At 49.0% G+C, this 19624-nt stretch overlaps 1 pseudogene; it reads left to right on the top strand.

The window, feature by feature from the left end:
* Positions 1-18641: 18641 nt before the first annotated feature.
* On the top strand, positions 18642-18760 carry LOC123323669 (annotated as a pseudogene).
* The last annotated feature ends 864 nt before the right edge of the window (positions 18761-19624 follow it).

Here is a 19624-nt window from a genome sequence, read left to right as displayed (position 1 = left end):
GGACCCGCCAGTGGACCTGACAAAGCTCCCTGGCCTTGCGAAGCTGACCCTCCAGCAGGCACGCAAGATCAATAAGTGATAAACCTAAGCACTGGTAAATTTTATGACATGTCAGAGCTGCGATGTCTAGCAAGTATCCGCCGGCCATACATGGCGCATCCCAAGTGAGAGGGGCTGAGTCATACATACGCCAGGTTTCAAAGACTTGGTATGAAAGAAAGAACAAAAGATCTCAGTATCTTTATATTGATTACATGTTGAAATGACAACATTCAGATATGTTGGGTTAAATAAAATACACTATTAAAATTAATTTCAGGGCTGCCTGGGGGGCTCAGTCGGTGAAGCGTCTGCCTTCGGCTCAGGTCAGGATCCCGGGGCCCTGGGATCAAGTCCCACATCCGGCTCCCTGCTCAGTGGGGAACCTGCTTCTCCCCCTCCCTCTGCCTGCCGCTCCCCCTGCTTGTGTTCTCTCTCTGTATCAAATGAATAAACAAAATCTTTTAAAAAATGAATTTCACCTGTTTCTTTTTACTTTTTAAAAATGCAAAGGTGCCTGGCTGGCTCAGTTGGTAGAGCATGCAACTCTTGATCTTGGGGTTGTGAGTTCAGGCCCCACATTGGGTGTAGAGATTATTTAAAAATAAAATCTTTTTTTTTTTTTTTATAAGTGCAGGGGCGCCTGGGTGGCTCAGTCAGATGAGTGGCCAGCTCTTGATTTCAGCTCAGTTCATGATCTTGGGGTCCTGGGATCAAGCCCCACATGGGGGTCCTGGGATCAAGCCCCACATGGGGCTCCCCCCTCAGCAGGGAGTCAGCTTGAGATTCTCTCTCCCTCTCCCTCTGCTCCGCCTCCTGCTTGCATTCTCTCTCTCAAATAAATAAGTCTTTGGGGGAGAAATGCAGCTACTAAAAACTTTTTCATTGCAGATGTGGTTCCCATTGCATTTCTTTTGAACAGCACTGTATTAAAGAATGATCCAGACCAGGGTGGGGGCCATGAGGGGGGAAAAAAATGATCCGTGCTTTTAGCAGGGGAAATAAAAGAGCAGGGTAAGTGCCACCAGTGGGGATGGGGCATGCGATTTAAAGGGGGTGGTTGGGAGGGCCTCTGTGAGAAGGTGACATCTGATTGAAGAGCAGAAAGGAGCCACGCAGATTTCTAGGGAAGAGCTTCCCAGGCAGAGGGAAGAGCCAGTGCAAAGGCCCTGAGGCAGAAGTGTCCCTGGATAGATTTTAATGAAGATGCCAATTTCTTTTTTTTTTAATATTTTATTATTTATGAGTCAGAGAGATAGAGAGCACAAGCAGAGGGAGCGGCAGGCAGAGGGAGAGGGAGAAGCAGGCTCCCCGCTGAGCCGCGAGCCCAATGTGGGACTCGATCCCAGGACCCTGGGATCATGACCTGAGCTGAAGGCATATGCTTAACCAACTGAGTCACCCAGGCATCCGAAGATGCCAATTTCTGGTACTGATGCAAATGACGTCTTAGGTGCTGTTTTTCATCAATGGGCAAAAATGCCCCTACAATACTGTGACTATTAATGGAGGTCTCCAGAGCCCCCAGTCATCTCCCTGGACACTCAGCCTGGCCCCAAGAAATCCCAGCTTTCTGCAGAATCATCCAATACCTTGTGAGCCTCCAGCCACCTTCCTTCTCTAAGAGCTGGCAACTGAACCTTACCTTTGCCCCTGGCTCTCAATACTTGAGAGAGTGCCTCTCTGACAAGGGCTAAGCCTCCAACACAAAATCACTTTCCAGGACAAAGGTGGAAGCATGTCAGGAGAACTCGGCCAGCAGCCATGGGCTAAGAACTCTGCTCCATTTCTGCCAGCTCACAAGAGGATGGAAGCTTCTATTTATTCCCATAGTTTGCTGCCTCCTATACACAGGACGTTGGCTCCTGACCAGGACAAGACTTCAAAGGCTGAGGCAGGGACCGTGCAACTCTTGATCTTGGGGTCGGGAGTTCAAGCCCCACATTGGGCGTGGACCCTACTAAGAAAGAAGAAAGAAAGAAAGAAAGAAAGAAAGAAAGAAAGAAAGAAAGAAAGAAAGAAAGAAAGAAAGAAAGAAAGAAAGAAAGAAAGAAAGAAGAAAGAAAGAGAAAGAAGGAAGGAAGAAAGAAAGAAAGAAAGGAAGGAAGGAAGGAAGAAAGGAGGGAAGAAAAGAAAAGAAAGGAGAAGAAAAGCTGAGGCCCAATGTCACAAACCACTGGGGCACACATACCGCAAGATTCCACTCACACGAGGCAGCTGGAGGAGTCCCCGGTCATAGAGACATGGACCCAGGATGGGGGCACCAGGGGCCAGGGAAGGGGGCCGGGGCGCTGGTTCTTCCTGGGGACAGAGTCTCCGTTGGGAGGATGGATGGCATGATGGCCACGGACGGCACACTTTCAAAGGGTTGATATCCACACAGTGATAAAAGTCTGAGCCGTGCAAGGATAGAAGGGGAACCCCCACGAAGTGCGGGCTGTGTGGTTAGAGCGTTGAGAAACCTCTCAGGAAGGTGGCTGGAAGCTGAGCTATGAAGAAGCAGACCCGAGAGAGTCAGTCTTTGATCAAGAACTGGGGAGGGAGGCGGCAGATGAGATATGGGTGGGGAGGGCTTGGGGAAGAAGAGCAGGTCTGGTGGACCCCTGGAGAGTTCTCTGCAGCCTCCAGAAGAAGGAAGTGAGGGGCTGGGGGGCCTCCAAACTGTCCCTAAGTCCACTCTGGGGGGACCTCTTCCTTCCTGGGCCCATCCTGGGCCAGAGGGAGAAGTGCTGCCGAGTGTGATTGGGGTAACCCGCTGGCTTCCCTGAGCGACACACACCCACACAGGGTCTGTCCCAGAAAGAGGACCCCGCCACGCAGAGGGGCAGGAAGGGGACACGGGCCAGCAATGTGGGCTCACTGTTTCCCAGGCATCCCCTCTGAGCCCTGGGCGCCCCTGCTGAGACCCGCATGCCCTCTCTATAAAACGAAAGTCGGAGGTGTACCAAGGCTGAGGCAGCGGACGCAGCCCCCCACAATGCATTGCCTCTAGATTATTTTAAAACAATAATAAGGGGCGCCTGGGGGGCTCAGTCGTTAAGCGTCTGCCTTCAGCTCAGGTCGTGATCCCAGGGTCCTGGGATCGAGCCGCCTTCGGGCTCCCTGCTCGGCGGGAAGCCTGCTTCTCCCTCTCCCACTCCCCCTGCTTGTGTTCCCTCTGTCAAGTAAATAAATAAAATCTTTAAAATAAAAATAAAACAATAATAAAACCCACTCAAACTCAGTCTGCTTCTTATTATCACCATGCAGCAGTCACTCTAAAAAAGAGTCAGTGATGAAATATTCCCCATGAAAAAAATCTTTTATTGGCCTAAGTTTTCTAAAGCAGGAATTATCAAGCTACAGCCCACAAGCCAAATCTGGCCCCCAGCCTGTTTTCGCAAATAAAGTTTTACTGGAACACAGCCAAGCCATTCACTACATCTCATTTACAGCTGCTTTCTTGCTTCCATGGCAGAGGTGAGGAGTTGTGACAGAGACCCACTTATCTGACCCTTTACAGAAAAAAGCATACCAATCCTTGTACTAAACAATTGCTGTGTTACTGTTGCATCTTAATAACATATACATACGCTTCCAATTAGCACGTTGGTATCACTTCCCCTTTAATACTGTATCCTACACGAAATTTAGTTCGCAGCTTTACAGATGCCTCACACACACACACACCCATTCACACACATGAAATATTTTAATAAATATCTTTCAAAATAGAAATGTATTCCTCTTTTTGCTTGTTTAAAACTAAAGAAGGAGGGGCAAATGACTGGCTCAGTTGGCAGAGCGTGCAACTCTTGATCTCCAGGTTGTGAGCTCAAGCCTCATGTTGTGTGTAGAGATTGTTTAAAAAATAAATAAAATCTTGAAATAAAATAAAAAACTAAAGAAAGGGGCGCCTGGGTGGCTCAGATGGTTAAGCGTCTGCCTTCGGCTCAGGTCATGATCCCGGGGTCCTGGGATCGAGCCCTGCATCGGGCTCCCAGGGAGTCTGCTTCTCCCTCTGCCTCACTCTCTTTCTCTGTCTCTTATGAATAAATAAATAAAATCTTAAAAAAAAAAAACTAAAGAAGGAATCCAGAAAATAATTATTCTTACTGAAAATAATTGTTGTTTAAAGTGAGTGTGTTGGGGCACCTGGGTGGCTCAGTCAGTTAAGCGTCTGCCTTCGGCTCAGGTCATGATCTCGGGGTCCTGGGATCGAGCCCCACATGGGACTCCCTGCTCAGCGGGGAGCCTGCTTCTCCCTCCGCCTCTGCCCCTCCCCCCCCCCACTCATGCTCTCTCGCTCAGACAAATAGACTCTTTTAAAAAATAAAATAAAATAGTGTGTTAAAAAATGATCCACTCGAGGGTCAATTGCTGACAGGATTATTGTGACAATGAAATTCAACATTAAATTCCATGTGTAATAGACACCATGGGCCACCTTCCCAAAACTCATTCTCTCCCACCCCCTTCTCTACCGATGGCAAAGTGCCCACCTTCCTCCAAGAGGCCACAAGATGCTCCAAAAGGAGGACCCTGTGCCCTCCTCAGGAAGGGATGCTGAAGATGCTAAGCCAGTCTTGGTAATACCATTCGCCTCACTCTGATTGGCTTGGCGGGGCGGGGTGGATACGTGACCAAATTCTGGCCAATAAGACAAGGGGGTGGTGTGCCGGGGGACTTCAGAGAAAAATGGTCTCAAAAGGGCTCGGGGAGGAGATGTTTCCTACACCTCTTCCTTCTCGATGTTATCCCATCTGGATGAGATGTCTGGGTGGGAGGCAGCCATCCTGCTCTGTAGAAAATGCTGGAGAAGGGGGATGGGAAGAACCTGGGTCCTCAGTATGGCTATCCTCGACCACTGAAACTGAGAACCCCAAAGCTGCCCCATCGCAGGACTTCCCCAGCGTGGGAATAATAAATGTCTTCATGGTTAAACTGTTTGGGTTGGTGCTTTCTAGTACTTCCAGCCAAAAACATCTCAATGAATACAGATATGAAACCCTCTGGCCAGCAACCCGCAGCACAATCAACAGCTTTATTGATTGATTCATTCAGGGAATGTTGACCGAGTGTCTTCTATGTGTCAGGACGGTCCTGGGCACTGGAGATCACGAGAGCAGTCCATTCTCTCGTAGAGGTGCATTCCAGTGGGTGGGGCCAGACACAAAAGCAAGTCCATAAGTGAGCAAACAAAATAATTCCAGATAATGCTAACTGCTGAGAAAGAAACAAAATGGAGCGGTTGGATAGAGAGAGTGACGGTAGGGCTTCTCTAAGAAGGTGGTATTTGAGCAGAGCACTGAATGAAGAAGAGCCAGCCATGTGAGGACCTGGGGAAGGCATTCCAGGCAGAGGGCACAGCAAGTGCAAAGGCCCTGAGGTGAGAGCAAACTTTGTGCGGTCAAGGAACTAAAATGCGGAGGTGAGGGTGGCATGGTTATGACAGCAACTTTCAGGGAAGTATCTGGAAGGGCACAAAAGGCTCACAGTCCAAATTTCTCTTCTCCCTTCTTCTCTCCCTCCCTCCTCTCTCTCTCACTCTTTCTCTCCCTCAGGGCTTTTGTTCCCAGGTCTAAAGTGTATGAGCGCTGGTTTGTTGAAATCTGGGCTGAGTTTTCAGGCTCCTCTTTTTAACTCAAGAGAACCACTTAACCTCTCACCATGTGTAGGCCTGACACCACACTGGCTTTTCAAATGAAAGCCAAGTTTTTGTGCTTCAGCCTGACTAAGCAGCTCATTTGCAGCAAGTCCCTGTCTGTTCCGCTGTTTGTCCGGCTGGAGTACCCTTTTCTGTCCCGCCCAGAAAACTGCAGCTCCTGTCGGGGGCCCCTCCTCAGCAGTACCCATCTCCTTCGCCTGGGGCCCACTGAGGCATGGGGACGCGGTCCACAGCATCAGGGCAAGAAGATGGCCACGGTGCAGCCGGCCAGGAGCGTGCCAACGTCGGTACAAAGGATCCTTGAGGATAGATAGAGAGAGGCACTTGCCTGTTTTAAAAATTCACTCAACTGTAGAACAGCAAAGTTGCCTTTGCTTTTCTGAGCTGGGGGTTATTCTGGCCACCAGACTGAGGCGTGTGGTGGAGGTGGCTGGAACCTAGGCAGAAGCAGCTTCCAAAAAACAGTATCTGGCAAGCAATGGATGTGGACACCACTCTAGACACAGTGGCCAACAGCTGAGATGGCTTGTTGCCAGAGACAGGGTGGTGCCAAGGGGGACCCCCGGACACTCACAGGGTTGTTGGTTTAAGCATGTCTCCTTGGGCATGGGGGTGCATCAGCCACAGCCTCATACAGGTTAGAGACCCGTAGGGACAAATGTATTACTCTCACACCACTGAGTCTATACTAACACTTAGGAAAAATGCTCTCAGGGAGAGGAATCTGCTCCAGTGAGGGTGTATTACCGAGGTCGCAGAGGGGCCATTTTTCAAAGCAAACAGGATTGAGTTACTTCCTGTCTAAACCCTGCACCAGCTTCCCATTACACGGCCAGAAAGCCACAAGGCCCTGGGCCACCTCCCCTCCCCTACTTCTTCCCCCCTTTCCCTCCCTGAGCTGCAGCCATCCTAGCCTCTTGTGGATCTTCTGATGTGCTCAGCTTGTGCCCACCGCAGGACCTTGGCACGTGCTGTGCTCACTGCTTTCAGCTGCCCCTCCCCCCCGGCAGCTCCCTTGAGGTCCAGCTCCAATGTCACCTCCGCCGAGAGTCCTCCTCTGGCCATCGCATCTAGAGAAACACTCCTCATCACGTTGTCCTGTTTTATTTCCATGACACCCTTGTTATTGTCTAGCCTGATTGTTTCTGTCTGTCTCCTCCACTGGTATGAAAGCAGCACGAGGACAAAGACCTTACCTTTCGTCACAGTAGGGCCCACAGCACGCGAGGGGCATGAGGGCTTGTGGAATGAATGAATGACTAGAGGACCTGGTCCCACTGGGGGAAGTCAGGGAAGGCTTTCTGAGTTGCCATCTGATGGACAAGGAGGAACCGGCCTATTCACCTAAAATCTGGCTGACCACCAGGATCCTGGGTGCTATACCACATGCCGAGCTCAGGCCCCAACCTCGGAGATTCTCTGGTGTGGGTCCAGCACAGCGCTTGGTGCCGTTTCTGCCTCCCCGTGCGACCCCCCGTGCGACCTTTGTGCACAGCGAGGGCGGAGAGCCGCTCAGCTCGGGCCATGGGCCCAGCACCTGGGAAAGTGACAGAAATGCAGGTTCTTGGTTCGGATCCCAGACCCGCTGAATCAGGTGAGGTCCAGGGATCTGTGTTTTCACATGCCTTCCAGAGGATTCTGATATTCACTCAAGATAAGCCGTGGGAGGAGGGAGCCCAGACAGCCAAATGCTGTGACCCATGCCTGCAATGGAAGGGGGGGCCTCCCACGCTGCCCTCTTCTCTAGCTCTCTCTCTTCGAGACAGGCCTCAGGCTGTGTCTCATGCCGCCCTTTCCTTGAGGAGGCTGAGATCCGGGGCGGCCTCACCTGATCTTGTGCTCCATGTTGGCTCTCGTGCTGCTACCCAGACTGGAGTTAGTGTAATCGCCGGGCTCCGTGGGAGAAGGGCTCTTCTCTGCGTGCTCCTCTGGCCCAGTCCTGCTCCACCAGCAAGGGAGAAAGGTTGTCAGGGCAGAAGGTGTTTATTTCAGCAACGTGTCTGTGGGCCCCAAGTTCCTGAAACACGATCCTCAGAAACCTGCTCCCGAGGACCCGGACACCTGAGCCACCTGGGCACTGTGCAATTTGTTGTGCAGGTAACAGCCACACGGGGCGGTGGGGAGGTGTCTTTCCCTTGTCCCTCTACTTCCACTCCTCCTCCCCATCGAATCTGTTCTCTTGTTCTGATAGTTCTTGAATTCTTTCACTTCTCTCCACCTGGAGTGGTTTCAGAATCGTGTCCCCCTAAAAAGATACGTTCAAGTCCTACCCTCGGGACCCGCAAGGGTGACGTTACTTGGGAATCGGGTCTTTGCCGATGTGATCGTGCTCAGGTGAGGTCATACTGCACGAGGGTGGGCCCTAAATCCACGGCGAATGTCCTTGTAAGAAGAGAGGACACAGAGACACGCCGGCGGAAGCCGGCCACACGAAGAGGGAGGCAGAGCTGGGAGTGATGTGTCTGCAAGCCAAGGACACAGGCATCACCGGGGCTGGAAGGGCAAGGAGGACTCCTTCCCTACAGGCTTCCGAGGGAGCACCCCTGTCCACACCTCGGTTTCCCACTTCTGGCCTCCAGAGCTGAGGGAGAGTAATTTCTGTTGTGAAACATCATCTCTAGCTGGGTGGCCAGATGCCCCCTGAAACACCAGGGTCTCCAACGCGAACAGAGAAAGGGGGGTGCATGGTAACTGAGGGTAACTTGAACTCTCTCCGCCCTCTCCCTTTACGCTGCACCTTCCGCACTGGCTGCTATCTCACCAGTTTTGTTTTCTTCCTGTTTCCACATCTCACGTTCCCTGGAATTTCTAAAAAATAAAGAACTGACATCAGAGTTTTGCCCAGCACAGAGCTGACAATAGGAACGGAGTTCTTATTTAAGTAAAACAAAACAGGAACTCTTATCTTCCTGCAGAACAGCAACTGCTCAGACACTGTTGGGAGCTAACACTTTCTCCTTTAAGAAAGCACCTTTCCAGCGGCGCCTGACTTCGGCTCAGGTCATGATCCTGGAGTCCCAGGATCGAGTCCCGCATCGGGCTCCCTGCTCGGCGGGGAGTCTGCTTCTCCCTCTGACCCTCCCCCCCTCGTGCTCTCTCTCTCTCTCATTCTGTCTCAAATACATAAATAAAATCTTTAAAAAAAAAAAAAAGCTTTAAAAAAAAAAAAAAAGAAAGCACCTTTCCAGGGGCGCCTGACTTCAGCTCAGGTCATGATCTTGCCTTGTGGGGCTCCCCACTCAGTGGGGAGTCTGCTTCTCCCGCTCCCTCTGCCCCCGACCCTGCTCTAGCTCGCTCTCTCTCAAATAAATAAATAAAATCTTAAAAAGAACGAAATCACCTTTCAAATCAAGACACAAGCTACATAAACCCTGTGAAGAAAGGTCGGGATGGGAGAGGCGCCCCGAAAAGTGAGAGGCTGGCAGATCCTTCCAAATCACCCACTGCCATTCCCTCAGGTCATAAATGGGGATCACGAAGTCCCCAGGGCCCTGCCACAGCCAAGATTCGCTTTGCAGTTCATTTTGTATAAAGACAAACTCTGCACAATTTCTATGGAAACTGTACATCTAAAAGCCTCAGAGAAAATCTTTGGAAAGCTGCACAAGAACCTGGTAATAGAAGTGGCCTCCGAGGGTGGAGGTGGGGGGGGCAGTCAAAGCAGAGCAAGACTTACTTTTTGCCAAAACCCTTTCATACTCGTGTGGCTTAAAACATATCTATGAATTCTTTGACAGTTCTCCATAAAAAAGTGAAGCCTATTATGTATCAAAGGACACAGTCGACAGAGTGAAAAGGCAACCTACAGAATGGAAGAAAATATTTGCAAGTCAGATATCTGATAAGGGGTTAATATCTAGAATATACAAAAAACTCCTACAGCTCAACAACAACAACAAAATCAAATAACCCAATTACAAAAATGAACTGTTGGGACTTCATCAAGATAAAAAGCTTCTGCACAGCAAAGGAAACAGTCAACAAAACCAAAAGACAACCAACAGGATGGGAGAAGATATTTGCAAATGTCTTATCTGATAAAGGGCTAGTATCCAAAATCTATGAAGAACTTGTCAAACTCAACACCCAAAGAACAAATAATCCAGTCAAGAAATGGGCAGAAGACATGAACAGACATTTCTGCAAAGAAGACATCCAAATGGCCAACAGACACATGAAAAAAATGCTCAACATCACAGGGTACCAGGGAAGTACAAATCAAAACCACAATGAGATATCACCTCACACCCGTTTGAATGGCTAAAATTACCAAGTCAGGAAACGACAGATGTTGGTGAGGATGCGGAGAAAGGGGAACCCTCCTACACTGTTGGTGGGAATGCAAGCTGGTGCAGCCACTCTGGAAAACAGTATGGAGGTTCCTCAAAAAATTGAAAATAGAGCTGCTTGACAACCCAGCAATTGCACTACTGGGTATTTACCCCAAAGATACAAATGTAGTGATCCGAAGGGGCGCCTGCACCCCAATGTTTATAGCAGCAATGTCCACAATAGCCAAATTATGGAAAGAGCCCAGACGTCCATCAACAGATGAATAGATAAAGAAGATGTGGTATATATACACAATGGAATACTATTCAGCCATCAAAAAAATGAAATCTTGCCATTTGCAACGACATGGATGGAACTAGAGGTAATTATGCTAAGCGAAATAAGTCAATCAGAGAGACAATTATCATATGATCTCACTCCTATGTGGAATTCAAGAAATAAAACAGAGGATCATAGGGGAAGAGAGGAAAAAAATAAGACAAAATCAGAAAGGGAGACAAACCATAAGAGGCTCTTAATCATAGGAAACAAACTGAGGGAAAAAAGAAGGAAACAAACTGAGGGTTGCAGGAGGGGTGAGGGCTGGGGTGATGGGTTCAGTTGGTGATGGGCATTAAGGAGGGTACTGATGTAATGAGCACTGAGTATTACATAAGACTGATGAATCACTGACCTCTACCTCTGAAACCAGTAATACATTGTATGTCAATGAATTGAATTTAAATAAAAATATGAACAAAGGGCTTGAGTAGAAATTTCTCCAAAAATGATATACAAATGGCCAACAAACATATGAAAAGATTCTCAGCGTCACTAATTATCAGTGAAATGCAAATCAGTGACATATCACCTCACACCCATTAGGATGGCTACTATCCAAAAAACAGTCAATAACAAGTATGGGCAAGGATGTGAAGACATTGGAACCTTTGTGCCCTGTTGGTGGGAATGTAAAATGGCACTGTCATGATGGAAAACAGTATGGCGGCTCCTCAAAAAACTAGATATGGAATTACCATACGATCCAGCAATCCCACTTCCGAGTATACACCCAAAAGAATTCAAAGCAGGATCTCAAAGAGATATGCACACACTCATGTTCACAGCAACGTTATTCACAATGGCCAAGTGGTGGAAGCAACCCAAATGTCCATCAGTGGATGAATGGATAAACAAAATGTGGTCTATCCATACAATGGGATGTTATTCAGCCTTAAAAATTAGGAATGAAATTCTTTCACATGCTACAACATGGATGAACCTTGTGAACATGCTAAGTGAAATAAGCTAGTCAGTCACAAAAGTCGAATACAGATTCCAGTTACATGAGGGACCTAGAGTGGTCAGATTTAGAGACAGTCAGATGGTGGTTGCCAGGGTCTGGAGGGGGGCAGGGAACAGAGAGTGAGTGTTTGATGAGCTTCAGTTTTGCAAGATGAAAAAGTTCTAGAGCTCTGAGCCCAGCAATGTGTATATATTTCACACCACTGAACTACACACTTAAAAATGGTCAAGATGGTGCATTTTACGTTATATAAGTTTTTTATCACGGTTTAAAAAAAAAATGGCAAAAACCCAAACAAAAAGGTGCACGTTAATTCTCTTCCCTCTGCATGTGGGCTGTTCTCGTGCTGCTGCCTCCCCTCCCAGGGTCAGGGTTGGCTCGACCAGCACCCTGTCCACATTCCAGCCCTCTGGCCCAAGGGAAGACAGGGGGAGAGGCTGGAGGACATCCGGGTTCCTTTTGAATAACATGACCTCGAAGTTGCACCTTCTACTTATACTCGCTTCTGATGCACAAGATGTGGCCGATGGGGCAGAGCTGAAGCCATGTCCACCTGACTCTCCCTGGTGCTTGCTCTTGCAGCCCAGACCACGTGACAATGCTGTGTGTTGTGTTCTAGCAACAACCCCCAAGTGAGTGAGGAAGCCTCTCGATTCCCCTGACCATTTCTGACCCAAGCGCCTGACAGAGCTGTGCCCAGAACCGCCTTGCTGAGCCCAGTCACCCCCAGAGCCAGGGAGACATAATCCTCATACTTTGTGGTTTTCCGCCACCGAGTCTGGAATAGTTTATGAAGCAGCGGTAGGTAACTAAACAATCCTGTTGAATTCTTTTAATCGTCTGTATATATTGGGTAGGCTTTTCATACCTAATAAGTATAATTAAAAGATCATCTTTTAGAAATATAATTTAAAAGATAATTAAAGCCCGACTGCAGCTTTTGAAGCCTAAAGGTTTGCCCAAAAGCTAAAAAAAAATTTCTAGATCAGTTTTTCGCCCACGTATCCCAAGGAAGTACTTTCAGATTCTTTTTTCCTGATTGTGGAATATCCTGAAAGTCTAGAGAATAATATCATGAACACCATGTGCCCGGCATCCAGCTCGAACAAATCTTAATAGCATGACATATTTCTTTCTGCTTGGTTTTTGAAAAGACTTAAAACAATTTTAATGAGGGTTAAAAAAATAATAATAACATAAAATTTGCCATCTTTTCTCCAGAACTTATGCATCTTGCATAAGTAAAACTCTGTGATGGTAAACAACATCCCCCCAGCTTCCTCCCTCCCGCAGCCCCTGGGAACCAGGATGCTACTTTCTGTTTCAGTGAATTTGACTACTTTAGATACTTTGTATAAGTGCAATCATAGGTATCTGGCTTTGCGGGGACTGGCTTCTTTCTTTCTTTTTAACTGAGGTGAAAGAACAGCAACCTTCTACTGGGAACAATGCAATGGCAATTCAGTCTATCCACGATGCCGTGCAGCCCCCCCTCTCTGTCAAGTTCCAAAACATTTTCATCACCCCAAAACAAAACCCCGGACCCACTAACATTACTGGCCGTTCCTCCCCCCACCCAGCCCCTGGCAACCACCAATGTACTTCCCGTGTCTCTAGATTGGCTGCTTCTGGATATTTCATATCCATGGGATCATGCAACATGTGGTCTTTATGTCTCTGCTGGTTTTTAAGAAATGCAATGCTGGGGCGCCTGGCTGGCTCAGTCGGTGGAGCATGTGACTCTTGATCTTGGGGTTGTAAGTTCGAGCCCCAAATCGGGTGTAGAGATTACTTAAAAATATGATCTTCAGGGTGCCTGGGTGGCTCAGTCGGTGAAACATCTGCCTTCAGCTCAGGTCATGATCGAGTTGCGCATCGGGCTCCCTGCTCAAAGAGGAGTCTGCTTCTCCCTCTGCCCTTCACCCTGCTCGTGCTCTCTCTTTCTCTCAAATAAATGAATAAAATGTTTAAAAAAAAAAAAAGGGAAATAGCAAAACGTGCTAAATAAAGAAATAAAACAGGGTGGTGGGGTCAGGCATGACCCGATGGCCACTTTCGGTTGGGAGGCCAGGGAAGGCCTCTCGGACAGTTAACCTACACCTGGAATGATAAAAGGAGTCTGCCACTCAAAGACAGGGAAAAGCATTCCTGGCAGAGGGAATAGGATGTGCTATCCTTGGGAGGTTTGAACTAATTCAATATGTTAAAGAACACGGCAATTTGATAAATATAGTGAGGAAACAAAATCAAGTCATGTACAAGAGAGTGAGGGGCGGGAGAAGCCCTGGAGATCTCTCTGAAGAAATGACTTGGATATAAGCCCTGAAAGCTTGGCGAGAGGGAGGCCAGATCTCATAGAGCCTTAGCGGCCGCATGAGAAAACTGAGTTTTATTTTTGCCTGTGCTGGGAGGAAGCCAGTGGAGGGGTTTAAGCAGCGAAGGGCCAGGAATCAGGTGTACGTTTTAAAGGAATCCGGTGGAGAGTGGAGGGGTTTCAGAAATGACCTGAAAAGGCTTTTATGTTGAGAAGGTTTGCTCATCGAAATCAAAAATAAAAGGGGGGGACGTCTGGTAGTTATCAGCTCCAACACAGGGTCACCATCCAACCCAGCAGTGCCTCCCCTAGACATACACTCCCGAGGACTGAAGGCAGGTGCTCAAACGGATGCTTACACGGGCATCTCATCACAGCACTGTTCACAAGAACAAAAATACACATAACATGAAATTCACCATTTTAGGGGCGTCTGGGCAGCTCAGTGGGGTAAGCGTCTGCCTTTGGCTCAGGTCATGATCTCAGGTCCCTGCTCAGCGGGGAGTCTGCTTTTCCCTCTCCCTCCCTCCCCCCAACGCTCGTGCACACACTCTCTCTCTCTCTCTCTCAAATAAATAAATAAAATCTTTAAAAAAATTCATCACTTTAAACCATTGGAGAAACAACTCATATGTCCATCAACAGATGCATGGATACATAGAATGTGGTCCATCCACACGATGGAATATGATTCAGGCACAAAGAGGAAGAAGCAGGACACACACAGCTACGTGGTGGACGAACCCTGAAGGCAGGATGCCAAGTGAGGGGAGCCAGACCCCGGAGGCCACGGGGTGCGTGACTCCGTGTACGTGAAATGCCTGGAACAGGTGCGTCCGCAGGGACAGAAAGCACAGATTGGCACTGCCAGGAGCTGGGGGAGGGACAGTAGGGGCGACCGCTTAGCTGGTACGAAGTTTCCTTTTGGAGTGATGAAATGTCCTGGAGCCAGGTAGAGGGGACGCTTGCACAATGTCGCGAACGTACAAATCACCACTGAATTGTGCGTTCTAAAATCCTTAAAACGGTGCAGTTTATGTTATGTGACCGTCACCACAGTTTGAAGAAGGGAAGGATGCCACGCTGGTGAGGGACGCTAATGACGGGGAGGCTGTGCGCGTGGGGAGGGCAAGGCGTGTATGGGAGCCCTCCGTACCCCCCTCCCCTCAGTTTTGCTGTGAACCTGAAACTGCTCTAAAAAATAAGGTCTATTAAACAAGATTGTAAAGGAGGACGAGAAGGAAATGCCAGGAGGGAGGAAGAGAGGGAGAGAGCGAGCGAGGGAGACAGGCCTTGCTCACACCCTTTCTGGGGTGTCCAGCCGCTTCCTTGCGCCCCCTTGTGGCTGCTGGAGCTGCTGCGAGCGTCTTGGGGACAGTCCTGTGCATGCACTGCAAACACGTAATAGGGCTTTTGGTCATGGACTCTCTGCCGGGGAATGTCACATAGTTTAGCCAAGTCAATGGTCCTGTGTAACTGTGGCTGCATAAATCTTGGGTCCCAAGAGCCAATCACTCAATCAGTCCCTAAGGATGAGGACCAGGTGACAGCCCTTTACTTGCTCAGGTAAGTGAACAGGCTGTACCCGATAACTAAGTCTCCAAAGAGGAACATCACACATTTTTAAAAAAGTGACAGCCAGGCACCCTTACAGTTTGTCATAGCTGTGGGCATCCCGTATCCGATTTTGCCTCTCCCTCCCTCCCCATCCACCATAGCTAATAATTAGCACACAGTTCAACACCTAATGACAGGGTGAGGCAATCAGTATAAACATCCGACGCCCTCCTGAAGGACAAAGTCCCCAACTGATACACAAAGGGCTTCAAGAGATGTTTTTCACCCTGAAAGTGGGTTTTGTCAGGTGGAATACTGAACGAGGTCCTTCTTATGTTGGGGAAACTTAAAATAATGCTTAAGTTAAAACTGCTCTAAGATCCCATGATTCGCCGGGCCAGGATTAGAGTTTGAGAAGCCCCGTGCTGGCTTGGTTGTGGGGAACCAGGCCTTGTTGGCAGAAGTGTAAACCTGTACAACCTCTTTGGAGGGGGATCTGGCAAAGCCTGTCTAAATTTAAAATGCATGTGCCCTTTGACCCAGCAGTTCCCTTGAGAAGTTTGTCTTTCAAATATGCATGCACGTGTGGGCAAAGGGCTCTGTGTTAGAATAGCCTTTGTCACACTGATTGCATAGAAGCAAAATATTGGAAGGCACGTGAATGCCCAACGGTAGGGGGTTGCTTAACTAAATTATGGCCCATCTACACCAGCAGAACTTTCTGTGATGATGGAACTCGTCTCTGTCTGCGCTGCCCAGGATGTGAGCCCCAACAAATCTTTCTACTGAGCACTTGAAATGTGGCTAGTACAATTGAGGAACTAATTCTGTTAGATTTAAACTAATTTAGATGTAATAGCCATGTGTGATTAGTGGCTATGATATTGGGGCAAACCTACACAATGGAATTTTTTTTTTTAAGATTTTATTTATTTATTCGTTAGAGAGAGAGAGCGTGGGCGAGAGGGAGTGAGGGAGAGTACAAGCAGGGGGAGCTGCAGGCAGAGGGAGAAGCAGGCTCCCTGCTGAGCAAGGAGCCCGATGCAGGACTCGATCCCAGGGCACTGGGATCATGACCTGAGCCGAAGGCAGACGCTTAACTGACTGAGCCACCCAGGCGTCCCTACACAATGGAATATTTTGCAGCTGGGAACAAGAAAGGAGGATCTGTATGTACTGATTAAAAAAAAAAAAGTACTTCTGGGACACCTGGCTGGCTCAGTAGGTGGAGCCTCTGATTCTTGATCTTGGGGTTGTGGGTTTGAGCCCCATGTTGGGGGTAGAGATTATTTAAAAAAATAAAATCTTTTTGGGGTGCCTGGGTGGCTCAATTGTTAAGCGTCTGCCTTCGGCTCAGGTCATGATCCCAGGGTCCTGGGATCAAGCCCCACATCGGGCTCCCTGCCTAGCGGGAGGCCTGCTTCTCCCTCTCCCATTCCCCCTGCTTGCGTTCCCTCTCTCGCTGTGTCTCTCTCTGTCAAATAAATAAGTAAAATCTTTAAAAAAATAAAATAATAAAATAAAATCTTTTTTTGAAAAAAGTATTTTCAAACTATATTCTTACACAAAAAAAGCAAGGCAGAAAGAGTATGTATGGTATGCTTCACTTAAGTAGTCTCCCAGATGCATAGACCATCTAGAAGGATACACAGGAAACGTAACTATGAGAAAACAGAACTGATAAGGTCTGAATATTTGTGTCCCCCTCTCCCAAATTCATATGGTGAAATCCTAATCCCTGGGATGCCTGCGTGGCTCAGTCAATTAAGCGTCTGCTCAGGTCAAGATCTCAGGGTCCTGGGATCGAGCCCCACATCGGGCTCCCTGCTCAGCGGGAGCTTCTCCCTCTGCCACACCTTGATCTTGGACTTTCAGCCTGCAGAGCTGTGAGGTGCAAGGGGATAAGGACATCCTAGATCTGCATCCTACAGTACGGTGGCCCCTAGCCACGTGTTTCTCCTGAGCACAGCGGGGGGGAAGGGGGGGGAGGGGGGAGTATGACCACTGCAACTGAGGAATCCATTTTCTGTCATTTTAATTTAACTTTAAGTAACCACGTGTGGCCATCGTTTTAGACTCAAGTTACAAACCTGGGACCACTTGGTGGTCTTTCATTTTTCCACACCACGGAGTGACTCCCAAGAAGTCCCTGAAGCTGTTTGTTCTGCTGCCCTTAAATGTGCCCCCGGACAAACTCTTCCCGAGCCCTTGGCTCACCGGAGCGGCTCAACCACCCAGCCCAGAAGAAGGTAAAACGCTTCTTCTCAGAATCGGAGGCTGATTCAGAAGCTTTGGGTCCTGAGCTGCGAATGCTGTGGCCAGAGCAGTGAAGCTAAGGGAAACCCCCCCCACACACACCGTGTTCATGGTGCTTAAATGGGGGCTCTGCGAGCTCGGTGGTGAAGAGCATGGTGCTGGAGCCAGACTGCCTGGTGACCTCACGTTCCACATGAGTAAAATCTGGGAGATAACCAAGCCTTAATCACGGCGTAGTTAAGAAATGCCAAATTAAAGTGAGTGCTGGGCATGTGTCAGCTGTTCATTTCCACTGTTTCACCAACAGTGCCCTCAACACAACCAGTCAGAAGATTAATACTGACACACGCTACGAAGGATGCAGAAGTGGGTCGCCCCCGGCGGTGGGCAGGGAAGGGACGCCCGAAAGAGCAGGAGAGCCCTGATGAGAGATGTCAGGGGAGACCAGGCAGAGGAGGCTGCAAAGGGCCTGAGGCAGAAGAAAACCTTGAGGCCACAGGACCGCGGGGTGAGCCAAGGCCAAGGGCTGGGATGGTGCTCTAAGTGGGACGTGTGGTCCTTGGACGGTTTTAAGGGGGGCGGGCTTCTGGTTTTCAACATCTAACTGGGTCTGGCAAACCAGCACGAGGAAAGACTCAGTCACCTTCCAGGGGTCCCTGAGCTCACCCCCTTCCTCATGCCCTTCACACCCCACATGCTTTCCCCTTCTGGTTGTTGCATTTGCCCTAAGAGAGTTGGAAATGAAGAATGACGGCCATGGGCTCAAGCCATCATCCTTCTGGAAATCTGTGCGCCCCACACAGCTGGGAGGAGAGTGGCTTGTCCAGGGCCCCAGAGGGAGCAGAAGGACCAGCTAGGGGATTAAGAGGAGGGAAATCGGTGGCTTGGACCAAGGTGCTGGCAGAGCTGCCGGAGTCCACCTATGTTTTGGAGGCTGAGAAGTGGTAGGTGCTGATGGACGCCGCTGGAGGTTCGAGAAGAGGAAGGTAAACTCTTCAGCCTGAACACAAGGACACGGTGGAGATGTGAACTGGGCCAGAAAGACTAAGGGAGGGGTGGGTGGAGAAGGGAGTGCGAATCCCAGACATTAAATCTGTTCTACTTTGTATTGTATTTTTCAAAATGGTGCACATCCATGAGGAAACAATCTGATGAATCCAGAATCCGGCGGGCCTGCTTCTCCAAAGTCAATGTCACTATTTAGGAAATAAAATAAGGCAGAGCATTGTCCTAGACTGAGAGAGGAAGGAGTGTTGAGTGAAGGGAGAGAAGGTTTGCACTCCCCTCGGCAACAAAGGGAGAGGCCCCCTGGCCTGACAACATACCTACAGAGGTGGCTTAAGCCACGGTCACCTAACTATGGTTTTCCAAAGTCATATCTCTGAGATACACTGGTAGGGACATCGGTGCCATGTCTGCCCCGGCCCCCAAGATCAGCCCCCGTCCAATAAAAGTTGCTGACGACATAGCCAACGCAACAGACGATGGATGGAGGGGTCTGAGGGTGACAGTGTCACTGAGCATCCAGAACCAGACAGGCCCACACTGAGGTGGTACCTTCTGCCTCCACCCGGGTCATCAAAATCCTCAAGGACATCCAAGAGACAGAAAGAAGCAGGAAAACATTAGGCGCAGTGGAAGTATCCCCGTTGGTGAGATTGTCAACATTGCCCGACAGATGCACCGCTAGTGTTTGGCCAGAGAACTCTCTGGAGCCACTGCGAGACCCTAGGGACTGGCCCAGCCTGTGGGCTGCAGTGTTGACGGCCGCCACCGCCATGGTATCAGGGGAATGTCCAGCTACTTAAGAACTGGAAAGGAGGGGTGCCTGGGTGGCTCAGTCGGTTGGACATCCAACTCTCGGTTTCGGCTCAGGTCATGGTCTCGGGGTCCTGGGATTGAGCCCCACATCAGGGTCCATGCTCAATGGGGAGTCTGCTTGAGATGCTCTCCCTCTGCCCCTCCCCCCTCACACTTGCTCTCAAATAAATGAATAAATCTTAAAAAAAAAAAAACTAGAAAGGAAAATGTTTCAGTAAAGGATCATTTGACAACCAGAGAGAGAGAGGGAGTGGTAGGGAGGAAGGGAGGAGAGGGGGGAGGGAGCGGGAGGGGGAGAGATGCAGCATAAATCTTTATTGGATCCTGGTTCAAAAAATAAATCGGCTATAGAGACATTCTTGGGATGATTAAGAAAATCTGAATGTAGACTGGATCATAGATAAAATTATGG

Source organism: Neomonachus schauinslandi, unplaced genomic scaffold, assembly GCF_002201575.2.
Source record: "Neomonachus schauinslandi unplaced genomic scaffold, ASM220157v2 HiC_scaffold_161, whole genome shotgun sequence".
Taxonomy (NCBI): Eukaryota; Metazoa; Chordata; class Mammalia; order Carnivora; family Phocidae; genus Neomonachus; species Neomonachus schauinslandi.
This window is presented reverse-complemented; position numbering and strand designations above follow the sequence as displayed.